At 37.0% G+C, this 12,691-nt stretch overlaps 1 pseudogene; it reads right to left on the bottom strand.

The window, feature by feature from the left end:
• Nucleotides 1-770: 770 nt before the first annotated feature.
• Nucleotides 771-12,399, bottom strand: LOC109433872 (14-3-3 protein zeta/delta pseudogene; annotated as a pseudogene).
• Between the last annotated feature and the right edge of the window lie 292 nt (nucleotides 12,400-12,691).

The raw sequence follows: 12,691 nt of genomic DNA, 5'->3' as shown, positions 1-12,691 counted from the left end.
CATTTTACTGCATCTTTACTTGTACATTTGTTCTTAGGTTGCCTAACACATTTACATACAAATAAAATGAGTGTAGCCAAAATAATGAAAGCAAACAGCAGATGACGTTACAAATAATGGAATGTGAACCATTTCTGCCCTTATCCAGAGTAAAGTGGGTCATGACTAAAGTAACACTTCTGCAGCCGTGGTCAAAGTGGTGCGCGCTGAGACTGAGTGTTCCACAGATGCACATATGATTCAACATGTGCTCTCCATGGAATATCCATCTCTACTGCAGACTCAAGTGTTCCAAAACCTAAAGTACCCACAATAACTACACCTGTGACTGGAACCAATTATCCTTTTTATTCCCCACAAGGACAAACCAATATGCAGGCAGTTTTCTTTGCTTAGATATGGAAGCAGTTTTAACACTGTCCCTTGTGAAGCCACAGTGTTTCAAAAGTGCTATGCCACACATTTAAAACTTGTACAAAAATTCCACATTCCCATATTGGCCACCTCAAGATGAAAACAGATAACTCCCTAAATGTTAACTGGCTCTACTCTCCTATTATTAAACATAAACACCACATGGGAAATACAGAAATTCAAACACAAGTAACATAAACCTGCCAAATTGTAAGCAAAAAGAACTATTTGTGGATAGCATGAATGACAAATGGCCTACTGTATAAATTTTAGAATGAGGCCGACGAAAGTTGGAAGGCTGGTTAATTTCCTCCTCCTTCTCCTGCTTCAGCCTCATCTCCTTGGGTATCTGATGTTCACAATGTCAAGTGTCTCTCAGTAATTTCATTCTTAACATGCTGTCTTTTGTCAGACTCTTGACTTAATGAATCAAGTTCAGCAATGGCTTCATCGAAAGCTGTCTTTGCAAGAAAGCAGGCTTTCCCCGGGGAGTTCAGAATCTCCTAACAGAACACAGAGAAGTTAAGAGCCAGACCCAATCTGATAGGATGTGTTGGTTGCATTTCCTTTTTGCTGTTTTCAAAAGCTTCTTGATACGCTTGTTGTGACTGATCCACAATCCCTTTCTCGTCATCACCAGGAGTAACCTCAGCCAAGCAACTGTAGTAGTCTCCTTTCATTTTCAAATAGGAGACTTGGCTCTCTGCTTGTGAAGCACTGGGGATCAAGAACTTTTCCAAGAGAGACAGTACATCATTGCAGATATCTCTTAGCTGGGTCTCAATTTTCTCTCTGTGACTTGAGCCATGTGCTGTTTTTTCTCAGCACCTTCCATCTTTTGTTCAATACTTGAGAGGACCCTTCCAGCTGACCTCGGGGCTCCTACACCATTTTTACAAACAATAAAAGAAGATTCCTCTCCTCATTGGACAATTCAGCTCCTTGCTCAGTTACAGAGTTCAAGCACGCTGCCATGTCATCATATCCCACATCCTGCTTGGGCAGTTTGGCCTTCTGCACCAGCTCATTTTTATCTATGACTGGATGTTCTGGTGGGAGCCTCCAGGTGAGACTCAGCTCGCAGCCTGGTCCCCAGGCTTGGCCCTCCTGCCAAGCCGCCACCTGGGCTGGGGAGGGCTGGGTGCCACTGCCACAGCACCCACAACATGATTTTTAATAACTGCACAGCATTACATTTGTATGAGCACAAAATAATTTAATTCACCAATCCTCTAATTGTTGATCATTTGTGATTGTTTTTTGTTGTTTCAATTTTTCTTTTTTCTTTTACAGTGAGTATTTTATATTAGTTTCAGGTGTACAGGATAGCTGTTAGACATTTATATAACTTACAAATTGACCACCCTGATAAGCCTAGTACCCACCTGCGTCATACCTAGTTATTGCGATATTATTGACTACATTCCCTATGCTTTACTTTACATCCCCATGACTATTTTGTAAGTGCCAATTTGTACTTTTTAATCCCTTCACCTTTTTCACTGAGTCTCCCCGACTCCTCCCATCTGGCAACCATCTGTTTGTTCTCTGTACCTGAGTCTGTTTCTGTTTTGTTTGTCCTTCAGATTCCACATATAAAGTGAAATCATATGGTATTCTCTATTTGACATTTCATTTAGCATAACACCCTCTAGGTCCACGTTGTTGCAAATGATAAGATTTCACACTTTTTTATGGCCGAGTAATATTCCATTGTATATGTATACCACATCTTCTTTATCCAATCATCTATTGATGGGAACTCCGGTTGCTTCCATATCTTGGCTATTGTAAATAACGCTGCAATGAACATAAGAGAGCATATATCTTTTCTAATTAGTGTTTTGCATTTCTTTGGATAAATATCCAGAAGTGGAATTGCTGGGTCATAGGTAGTTCATTTTTAATTTTTTGAAGAACCTCCATACTGATTTCCATAGTGACTGTACCAATTTGCAATGGAATGTGTTCCTTCGCATCCTTGCCAACACTTGTTGTTTGTTGATTTATTGATGATAGCTATTCTGACAGGTGTGAGGTTTTTTGTGTGTGTGTGTGGTTTTTATTTGCGTTTCTCTAATAATTAGTGAGGTTGAGCACCTTTTCATGTCTATTGGCCATCTGTATGTTCTCTTTAGAGAACTATCTATTCAGGTCCTCTACCCATTTGTTAATTGGATTGTTTGCTTTTGGTATTAACTTGCATGAGTTCTTTATAAATTTTGGATATTAACCCCTTATTGGATGTATGGTTGGTGAATATCTTCTGCCAGTTGGTAGGTTGCCTTTTAGTTTTGTTGAAGGAAAACTTTTCTGTGCAAAACCTTTTTAATTTGATGTAGTCCCAAGAAATTTATAGCTATTTCAGATTTCTTATGATTAGTTCTTGCACAGTATATCTTTCTTTATCCTTTAAAAAAAATGATGTATTTAAAGTATGATTCATTTAAACTGCATGTAATTGGGTTTTTATTTTATCTTTATCCAGTGTAAATTTTTCTGTCTCTTAATTGGTATATAAAGCCTATTTATACTCAGTGTAATTATTGAAGTAAACGTATAATCTTGCTATTTGTTTTCTACTCATCCCAACTGGTCTTTGTACCATTTTCTCCCTCTTTTCCTGCCTTTTTTAGATTAGTTGGGTACTTTTTAGTGTCCTCTTTTATTTCCTCTGTTAGTTTATTAACTATATCCCATTTTATTAGTGTTCTCTAATAGTGCTGACAATATGTCACTTTATCTTATTAAAATTTACCTGAAATAATCTTTTAGCGCTCTATGTAAATATCAGCAACCTTAAATGAATATACTTCCATTTCCCCTTTCACCCTTTGTGATCATTGTCATATAGTCAATTTCAGTGTTTCTTATAAACCTCATAACACATTGTTCTCATTTTTGCTTTAAGCAGGGAATTATCTTTTAAAATAATTTTTGATGAAATAAACACTGTATTTTATTTATAAGAACCTTGTGGCACTTTTCAGATCTACTACTTCAGGAAGTGTGAGCGACTGACTGCCTCCTGCTGCACTCTGAAATCAACTTTTATCACATTAGCACTGAGGCCGTGCTATCCCCAGGCTACCTCTAGTTCAAATGACTGGAAGGACTACAAAGAACAGGGGTTTTACAGCAGGCCTACTCTTGCCAGATGCAGGACTCCTCCCATGGACTTTGGCTCAGGAATTCTGTCAGCCTTACCATCAGCCTCGCCAGTCTGATGGCTCTCCCAGCTTCCTCCTGCAGCTCCTGCCTCATTTTCCCTGACATCTAATCTTGTCTTGGCATCGGCTGCTCAGAGGACTGGGACTCGTGCAAGGGATGACAAGTTTGGTTCAAACTAAAATATGGTAAGATGGGGACTACAGACCGACTAAACTTATTGTCAGGGGGGGTAAAGAGATCATTATCCTGGTTCATTAGTTGGGCATGGATAATGCCTGGCACACGGTGGCTGCTTAATTACTAAAGATTTCACTGACGTCTACTTAGGAATATGTCCCTGTGGAAGGGAACACTGTTGCAGGTACACTGATTCTAATCTTTGAAAACAATGTCTTCAGAGACTGAGAATTGGCTTGTTATTGCTAAGTTGCTCTGCAGACAGATAATGTCAGATCATTAACAATTAGCTATAATAGTTAATGGCATCAACTGCAAAAAGAAAGCAGGAAAAAACACAAATACATGGAGATTAAACAACATACTTTTAAAGAACGACCAGGTCAAAGAAGAAATTAGAGGAGGGATCAAAATATACATAGAAACAAATGACAATGAAAATACCTCCTACCAAAATTTTTGGGATGCAGCAAAAACAGTTTTAAGAGGGAAATTTATATCATTACTGGCCTATCTCAAGAAACAAGAAAAATCCCAAATAAATAACCTCACATTACACCTTAAAGAACTAGAAAAAGAAGAACAAGTGAAACCTAAGGTCAGCAGAAGAAAGGAAATAACAAAAATCAGAGCAGAACTAAATGAAATAGAGAACAAAAAGACAATAGAAAAAAATCAATGTGACAAAGAGCTGGTTCTTTGAAAAGATTAACAAAATTGACAAACCCTTGGCTAGACTCACTAATATAAAAAGAGAGAGACACTAATAAACAAAATCAGAAATGAAAAAGGGGAAGTTATCACGGATGCCACAGAAATACAAAGGATCATCCAAGAATACTATGAAGGACTATAGGCCACCAAATTCAATAATGTAGAAGAAATGGACAAATTCTTAGAAACATATAGCCTTCTTAGCCTGAACCATGAAGAACTGGAAAATCTAAACAGACTGATCACCAGTAACAAAATTGAATCAGTCATCCAAAACCTTCCCAAAAGCAAAAGTCCGGGACCAGGTTGCTTCACTAGTGAATTCTACCAAACCTTCAAAGAGGATCTAATACTAATCCTGCTCAAACTCTTCCAAAAAATTGAAGAAGAGACAGTACTCCCTAACTCATTTTATGAGGCTAACATTATCCTGATACCAAAACCTGGTAAGGACAACACAAAAAAGAAAACTACCGACCAATATCTCTGATGAATACAGATGCAAAAATCCTAAACAAAATTCTAGCAAATCGAATGCAACAATGCGTTAAAAAGATTATTCATCACAACCAAGTGGGGTTCATTCCAGGGGCACATGGATGGTTCAACATACACAAATCCATCAATGTGATATATTACATAAACAAAATAAAGGACAAAAATCATATGATTTTATCAATTGATGCAGAAAAAGCATTTGGCAAGATACAACATCCATTTATGATTAAAACACTTAATAAAATAGGTACAGAAGGAAAATACCTTTACATAATAAGGTCCATATATGACAAACTCTCAGCTAATCTCATAATTAATGGAGAAAAACTGAAGCCCTTTGCTCTTTGTTCAGGAACGCGACAGTGCTGTCCCCTATCACCTCTGCTTTTCAACATAGTGTTGGAAGTCCTCACCAGAGCAATAAGGCAAGAGAAAGAAATAAAAGGCATTCAAATTGGGAATGAAGAAGTTAAACTGTCACTCTTTGCAGATGCCATGATGCTATATATAGAAAACCCTAAAGACTCCACCAAAAAGCTATTAGAAACAATCAACGAATACAGTAAAGTTGCTGGCTACAAAATCAACGTACAAAAGACCATTGCATTCCTATATACTAACAATGAAATCTCAGAAAAAGAAATAAAAAAAAACCAATTCATTTTGCAATTGCAGCAAAAAGAATAAAATACCTAGGAATAAACTTAACCAAGGATGTGAAAGACCTATATGCGGAAAACTACAAGACATTTTTAAAAGAAATTGAAGAAAACACAAAGAAATGGAAAGACATTCTGTGCTCATGGATTGGAAGAATCAACATAGTTAAAATGGCCATATTACCTAAAGCAATACACAGATTTAATGCAATCCCCATCAAAATCCCAATGGCATTTTTTAAAGAAATAGAACAAAACAATCATCAAATTTGTTTGGAACCACAAAAGACCCTGAATAGCCAAAGCAATCTTAGGAAAAATGTACAATACTGAGGTACCACACTACCTGACTTTAGCTTGTACTTCATGGCTGCAATAATCAAAACAGCATGGTATTGGCAGAAAAGCAGATATGTAGACCAATGGAATAGAATTGAGAACTCAGAAATAAAACCACATAAATATGGACACATAATTTTTGACAAAGAAGCTAAAAACATACAATGGAGAAAAGACAGCCTCTTCAATAAATGGTGCTGGGAGAATTAGAAAACTACATGCAAAAGAATGAAACTGGACTGCTATCTGTCACCATGTACCAAAATTAATTCAAAATGGATCAAAGACTTAAGCATAAGACCTGAAACAATAAACTGCATAGAAGAAAACATAGGTACTAAACTTATGGACCTTGGGTTCAAAGAGCATTTTATGAATTTGACTCCAAAGGCAAGGGAAGTAAAAGCTAAAATAAATGAATGGGACTATATGAAACTTAAAAGCTTCTGCACAGCAAAAGAAACCATCGACAAAATAAAGAGGCAACCAATTGAATGGGAGAAGATTTTTGCAAACAGCTCTTCCGATAAGGGGCTATATCCGAAATATACAAAGAACTCATGAAACTCAACAACAAAAAGACAAACAACCCAATTGAAAAATGGGCAGACGACCTGCAGAGACATTTCTCTAAAGAGGACATACAAATGGCAAATAGACATGAAAAAATGCTCAACATCACTAATCATCAGAGAAATGCAAGTAAAAACCACAATGAGATATCACCTCACCCCAGTTAGAATAGCTATCATCAACAAGACAAATAGTAACAAGTGTTGGAGAGGCTGTGGAGAAAAAGGAACCCTCATACTCTGTTGGTGGGAATGCAGACTGGTGCAGCCGCTATGGAAGGCAGTGTGGAGGTTCCTCAAAGAATTACGAATAGAATTACCATATGACCCAGCAATCCCTCTCCTGGGTATCTACCCAAAAAATCTGAAAACATTTATCCATAAAGACATGTGTGCTCCAATGTTCATTGCAGCTTTATTTATGGTGGCTAAGACATGGAAACAACCAAAATGTCCTTCAATAGATGAATGGATAAAGAAGTTGTGGTATATATACACAATGGAATACTATTCGGCAGTAAGAAAAGATGAAATAGGACATTTGTGACAACATGGATGGATCTTGAGAATGTAATGTAAGCGAAATAAGTCAGAGAGAAAAAGCAGAGAACCATGTGATTTCACTGATATGTGGTAGATAAACCCAAACAACAAAAGAACAAGACAAACAAATGAGAAACAAAAACTCATAGACACAGACAATAGTTCAGTGGTTACCAGAGGGTAAGTGGGGGGGTGGTAGATGAAGGTAAAGGGGATCAAATATATGGTAATGGAAGGAGAACTGACTCTGGGTGGTGAACACACAATGGGATTTATAGATGATGTCATACAGAATTGTACACCTGAAATGTATGTAACTTTACTAACAATTGTCACCCCAATAAACTTTAATTTAAAAAAAAAGAAAAAAAACAATAGTTAATGACTAAGTGTGAGAGCCAGAGTACCTCTTTGATTGTTAACATACAAAGAGGTTCTAAAATAAACACACAGAGAGGTCCTTATCTCAAGCCTGAGCAGAAAAGCAAAGTTTAATAGTAGGTGACAAAAAAACTCCAAAGGCATTTGAATGTTTAGACTGCTATCCTCAAACCAGGGCCTTTGTTGGGAAAAACTGAGGCCCTGAAACATGCATGCTCAGAGCCTCATCCAGCATCATTATTATGGAATGACTGATTAGCATCTGAACAGGAGACCCACTGCGTATCTATACCATGGATCCCATTGGTCATACATAACACAAAGCACACCATCTAGAAGCAGCCAGCCTCAGAATATTCTTAAAGCATAACACAGAACAAACACATAGAACAATCTTAAAGCACAGGTAAAGTGCCAGCTCAGAGGTGAGACTCTGAAGGGATGGAATACCATTCTTTATGTCCTGGAACCAAGAGGTAGAAGTAGGATGGTTCCATTTATCACACTTCCAATGGCCCACTAAGGGACTTTGTGTTTCACGTCTCTGCAGTTTTGGGCTCTAGAGGGTTTGAAGTCCTAGATCCCAAAAGACACAGCATGTGTCCCACTGAACTATAAGTTATGGCTACCACAAGGGCATTTCGGACTCCTCATGCCCAGGACCAACAGACAAGAAGTAGATTCACCATCCTGGCAGAAATACTTCATCCTTATCCTCATAATGGGATGTAGGGCTGCTTTCACTTATGGGGACAGAAAGGTTTATGTGTGGAACCCAGATATTTCACTTGGATGCTTCCAGGTACTCCCTTGCCTCATTGTAACTGTGAATGAATATGGGCAGCAAATCCCAGCTATGAAGGGTATTATTGCCAAAGATTCAAAATCTTCCATAATGAAGGGAGTCCTCTGTTTTATAGTATTATTCACTGATCAGTATGTAATGGGGCCTAACTGCTAGTGGTTATTAATACATATTTGTTGAATGTATTACTTCCATTTAAAGTAGACATGGATTTAGCTCTCTAACACTCTTCTACCTCAGTTCCTCTTCCTGTCTTCCCAAAAGTTATATTATAATTTTTCATTCACAATATTTAATGTCGATATTATTAGAATTATAAAAATAACCATTATGACAGAGTCAAATACTATAATTATGTTTCCTATTTGTACTGCCTGAAAATTTTCCTGGAATTGATCATAATTGCCCAATGCCATGTATCTCTCCTTTGGATTTTCACATGTGGTATAGTATCTATCAAATAGCCATCAATATTAATTTCTAAATGTCCATACATATGAGATAATCTATCACTTTTCTTTTTCTCCTGGAGGCTTCTGCCCTTCTGTGTGTATCTGGACTGATTGCTCTTTGGACCTGAGGCATTGCCATCAGCCTGGAACTATCTTTCTACTCTGTGCTGCATCCCCTCCTTTTTAGATCGCAGTATTGTTGTTTAGAAGTCCAGTAGCATCTCATTTCTTTCCTTTACATATTATGTGAATCTCTCTCTCTCTTCTCTACCTCCCCAGTCCACCCTGCTACCATCTCTCTCTCTCTCTCTCTCTCTCTGAAAACTTTTAGGATCTTTATCCAGTGTTCTTAAATTTCACAATAATATGTCTTAGTATTTCCATTTTCATTCAGTGTCCCTCCAATCTGGTGATACAAGTTACCCTCCTTTTTCTATCTCTTTGACCATTTTGCATACTTTTGAGAAATTTCATCACCTTTAAGTTCTACCCTATGCATTTTGATTTTTTTTTATTTTGAGTTATCTTTTAAAATTTGAATTGTTTCTAACTCTGATTTTTTTCATATCATTATATTCTGGTTTGATAGATGGCACTCAGAATACTGTAAGTATAAATTCAAAAAAGTTTTTGGTATGCTACAGACACACACACACACACACACACACACACACACACACACAGACAAACACACAAACAAACAAAGAAAACACCCTGTAAAATCAGAACAGAAAAGCTTGCTTTCATTTCTTTCGGGTAATATCTAGGAGTAGGTAAATACCTAGGTGTAAGATTAGCAGGTTCTATAGTAAATATAAGTCTAGTTTTATAAGAAGCTGAAATTTGTTTTCAAAACATTCCTGTCATCAAGGGAGTTCCCTCTCAGTCAAATCCTTGCTAACACTTGGTATTGTCAATTTTTGTCATTTTAAACCTTCTAATGTGCATGTAGTTACATTTCATTTGATTGTAATTTGCATTTCCTTAATGAAGTGCTTGTGCAAATCTTTTTCCATTTTCAAATTAAGTTGTTTAATTATTGAGTTGTAAAACATATATACGTATATAATTTATTTGTATTAGTAGGATCCATATATTAAATAGATACAAGTCCTTTATCAGATATATTTTTTATAAATATTTTCTTCTAGTTTGTGGTTTATATTTTTATTTTTAACAGTCTTTGAAGAGAAGAAGTTTTTAGCATTGAGGAAATCCAGTTGACGAACACTTTTTCTTTCAGGGTTCAAGCTTTATTTGCCTTAGCTTTATTTGTCTTAAGGAAATTTTCTTTAACATAAAATGAGAAAGATCTTTTCCTGTTCCCTTCTAAAGATTTTATAGTTTTAAATATTATATTTAGGTGTAGAATCCTCATTTCTTATCATATGAATTTTCAATTGTACAGCATCGTTTATTGAAGACTTTTCTTTATTGAATTGCTTTGGTAACTTCATTGAAAATAAATTAACCATGTGTGTGTAGCTCTATTACTAGAGCTGCTGTTCTATTCCACCAATCTATACTCTTATCTTTAAGGCAATACTACAATGTCTTAATTGGAGAATCTTTAAATTTTGAAATCAGATAGTATAAATCCTCCAAGTTTGTTCTTATTTTTCCATGTATTGTTTAGTCTAGATCCTTTCCATTTCTATATAAATTACAGAATCAACCTGTCAATGTTTGCAAAATCACAGTGTATTGATTCAATAGATCAACTTAGGAAAAATTGATATCTTACTAGTTTTGATTTTTCCTTTCTATGATTATGGCATGTCTCTCCATTAATTTGACTATTTTCATTTCTCTTGCAATATTTGGTAGTTTTCAATGTACAGTCTTACACATATTTTGTTAAAATTTCTGCTAAGTATTTCATGTTTTTGACACTGTTGTACATGGTGTGTTTTTTTAATTTCAATTTCTAATTTTTTGTTACTAGTCTATAGAAATACAATTGACTTTTTTGTATTGAGCTCGTATCCTCTAATCTTATTAAACTTTCCTAGTAGTTCCAGTAGCTTCTCTGTAGACTCATGAGGCTTTTCTATGTAGAACTTTATGTAGTCTTTTTAGCTTTTCTTTCCAACTGATATGACTTTTTTATTTTTCTTGCTTTGTAGAACTTGGTAGGCCCTCCACTATCATAGGAGTATTGCATAGGAGTGATTGGAGATGTCAATCTTGATGCATTCCTGATCTTAGAGGAAAGCATTACATCTGTCACTAGTAAACAATGATGATTTTTTTTTCATAGATGCCCTTTATCAAGGTGAATAAATTTCTTCTATTCCCAGATTTTATCATGAATGGAAGTTGGATTTTGCCAAATGCTATCTCTACACTTACTCAGATAATTTTTTGGTTTTCCTTTTTATTTGGTTCACATGGTGAATCACATTCATTGATTTTCAAATGTGAAATCAACCTTAGGCTCCTAGGATCAAACTCCACTTCAGAATTATATAAAAGTCTTTTTGTGTTATGTTGGATTTCATTTGCCAGTGTTTTCAATTGATTTTTTTGTTTGTGGATTCATGAGGGGTATTGGTCTCTATATTTTTTTCTAGTAATGTTTCTGTCTGTTTATGTGATTGGAAGTAATATGGCCCCACCTTACTCCTACAATTTCCCCTGGAAAACCAAGGGCTTAGTCACTAATGATGACTTCACCAGACTTATCCCTAGATCCAGGCAACCCATTAGTGCTGCATAGCACCTAACTGGCCATGGCCTGGGAGATTAGATCACGAGGGCGACCTTTGCACAGGTGTTTTCCCAGTGGCTCTTTCTCCATTCCTAAAAATGACTGGGCCTACAGTTAAGGCAAGAACCGACATTTATACCGCACGCTGTAGTTTACAAAGCCCTTTCACACACAGTATATCTTAATCAATCCTCACAAACCTTTGAGATTATATCATTTTTCTATTTTACAGATAATAAAGTTGGAGTATACATGACTTGCCCAAAGTCACATAGTAAGAAGTTAGTATATCAGTACATCCCATGGAAGTCTTTTACCTCCAATTTCAAACTTCATGATCTTTCCATTACTCTACCATTTCATGACTTCCTAACTTTTCTAGAGGATTATGGAATTGTAATGTGATTAAAACACTTTGGCAAAATACATAGGGCAGGGCTCAAAATTTAATACCAAATGCAGAGAAGTTTGAGAGAATAAATCAGGAATGAGAATTAAAGCTGTCTGTCATAGAGAAAAAGACCTTGCTGGGGTAACTGTCCTAGTCAAATTTTGGATCTCCAATCCCACCCAAATAACAAAATGAAGGCCTTTAATGCATATAAGTAAATGTAAACTGCATTCAACACCGATTAAATGGGTGGCCTCACAGCACTCCCTGTCTCCCCTTTACCCCCCACCCTCACACACACCGCATTAATGAGTGGGCAGTGTAAAGCCACAAGGCTCCACCTACTTAGGGAAAGCAGCCTGGCCTGATCACCAGTTGAGTCCCATCCACAATCAAGCCTCCTTATAATTACCAGTGTCCTGGCCCGTAGCCTGGCATGTTATTTAGAGAATCATCGCTTGCTCCTAGCCCAGGTCCTCCCAAGGCTGGAACTGCAAACACTCTACTCAGAGCCATCGTGTCCTCACTCTGCCCATCCTGACTGCTCTGCACGCCCACACTCAGCAGTATCATGTCACTTGTACACACAGCTGCACAGCACGTGCTTACAGGTACCCGCTGCTTCACCACGGGGTGCCACCTCAAGGGATTATGCCAGTGCGTCCCTTGGATCTGACGGCCAAGTTCATAGCTGCAGGCTTCCCTCTGTTGTTGATGTCCCTGTCATTTTCCCAAGAGTTCTGCCCCAGTGAGCTGCTGCCATGGTCCACTTTTGAATTGTGGCCCACAGTTTGAAAAACCCTTGTCTGAAACTACTTTGGAGACTAACTTAGAAGGGGCAAAAAACTGTGAGAAGGATCAGCTT

This window comes from Rhinolophus sinicus, chromosome 9, assembly GCF_057876585.1.
Source record: "Rhinolophus sinicus isolate RSI-liver-muscle chromosome 9, RSI-T2T, whole genome shotgun sequence".
NCBI classification, from domain to species: domain Eukaryota; kingdom Metazoa; phylum Chordata; class Mammalia; order Chiroptera; family Rhinolophidae; genus Rhinolophus; species Rhinolophus sinicus.
Note: the sequence above shows the minus strand (reverse complement) of the source record. Positions and strands in the feature narration are given on the sequence as shown.